The sequence below is a fragment of the Charadrius vociferus genome, unplaced genomic scaffold (genome assembly GCF_000708025.1).
Source record: "Charadrius vociferus isolate BGI_N301 unplaced genomic scaffold, ASM70802v2 scaffold450, whole genome shotgun sequence".
In the NCBI taxonomy this organism is placed as follows: domain Eukaryota; kingdom Metazoa; phylum Chordata; class Aves; order Charadriiformes; family Charadriidae; genus Charadrius; species Charadrius vociferus.
In genome coordinates this window covers 4344695-4346205 of record NW_009646931.1, presented here as the reverse complement: position 1 = coordinate 4346205, position 1511 = coordinate 4344695, and positions in this window count along the sequence as shown.

The window sequence follows — 1511 nt, the reverse complement described above, 5'->3', positions numbered from 1 at the left end:
CAAGAGCAGTAATGTCTACATCTTAGGCTGCTCTGTAGTTTGAAAGTACACAAACAGTTTGTATACTGGAATTAGGCTACATTCAGCAGTGTGGCATGAGATACAAATTAATTTACTCTGTTTCTCAGAGCAACAGGTCCAAGCAGAATAAATTAAACAGTATAGAGCTCTACTGCTTAAGTACCTAACTTAGCTTGGAACCTCTACACTTTCTGCAAACCCAACTTTGAATCTGTCTAAAGAAGTTGTTCACTTTGTGAGAGAGCCTTGAGCCTCCCAAATTCTATGGGTGGGACACAGTCAGGGGCACTGTTTGTCCTGGTTTTGGGTAAAACAACCAAGTTTGTTTTCAGTAATTTTACTTTTCAGTTAAGCCTCTTCTAACTCTCTGAAATAAACAGCGTATTATTCATTGTCTGCTTCTAGAGAGATAAGGCCTGATGTTTATAGTTGATGCCAAGGAATGGTATGCAGAGAGGCTCTTGCTTATACTTACTGCTGTAACAACAAAGGCCAGATAACTTTGTGGAGGCAGAACAGTGTAAAAGGGTTGCACCTGCAGGCAGAAGTAGACAGGACGCATGACCCAAAACTGACCAACGAGGTGTTCCACCCCATCTGCCTCATGCTCAGTGTAAAAGCTGTCAAAGCTGATCAAAGGGTCAGCCCTCTTTTGTCAATGGCCGATGTTCGAGGGGGGTCTGTCTGTTCACCTGCCTTTGATCCCGGTCCATGTGTTTCTGAATCCAGATCTGCAATCCAGTTCCCGTCTGTCGCCGAGTTCAGTCTGGGACTCTCCCAGTGCCTGCCGGTGATGTGATGGTCGTGCTGGGAGCTCAATATGGGTTCTATATATTGTACATATTTCATTATTTTACTATTATATTTTCTTATTATTATTTTATTATTAATATTTCATTAAAGTAGTTTAGTTTCCTTTCAACCCCTAAGTCTCTTTCTTATTGTCACTCTCTCGTTCTCTGAGGGGAGTTAGGTCGGGGAGTGCATCTGTCGTTAATGTGGTGGCCAGCCCAGCCCAAACCACGACGCTGTTGCACCCCAGTGCTGCTGTGATGGACACCACCCTCCAGCAGAGCAATATCCCATAGACCAAGTATGGCAGGCGCGATCTTGGCCAGAAGCAGAAACATGTGACTCCAAAATTAAAAGCATGAGTCTTTATAGCCAGGGATAAAGAAATCAAGCTGAAAACAGCCCGATTCCCACTTTATGTGTACTGGGACAAAAAAAAAAAGAACCGCTAAAAAATGGGAATAGCTATTACTCGCATGTAAAACACTTCAACTTTTAGTCAGCCAAACCCAGTGCAAATTCCACTTTCTCTGTTTAAGCCCCATCAGGGCAGCCAACACCGGGCAGGGTTGAAGGCTTTGAGATGCCGTTTTCCTGCCCCGGACACCTCGGCTGCTGGGTGCGGGTGCCACCGCCAGCCCTCCTCCACACCGGCACCTGGAACGGGGCTCCGCACCCAGCGAAGCGCAGGTGTCACG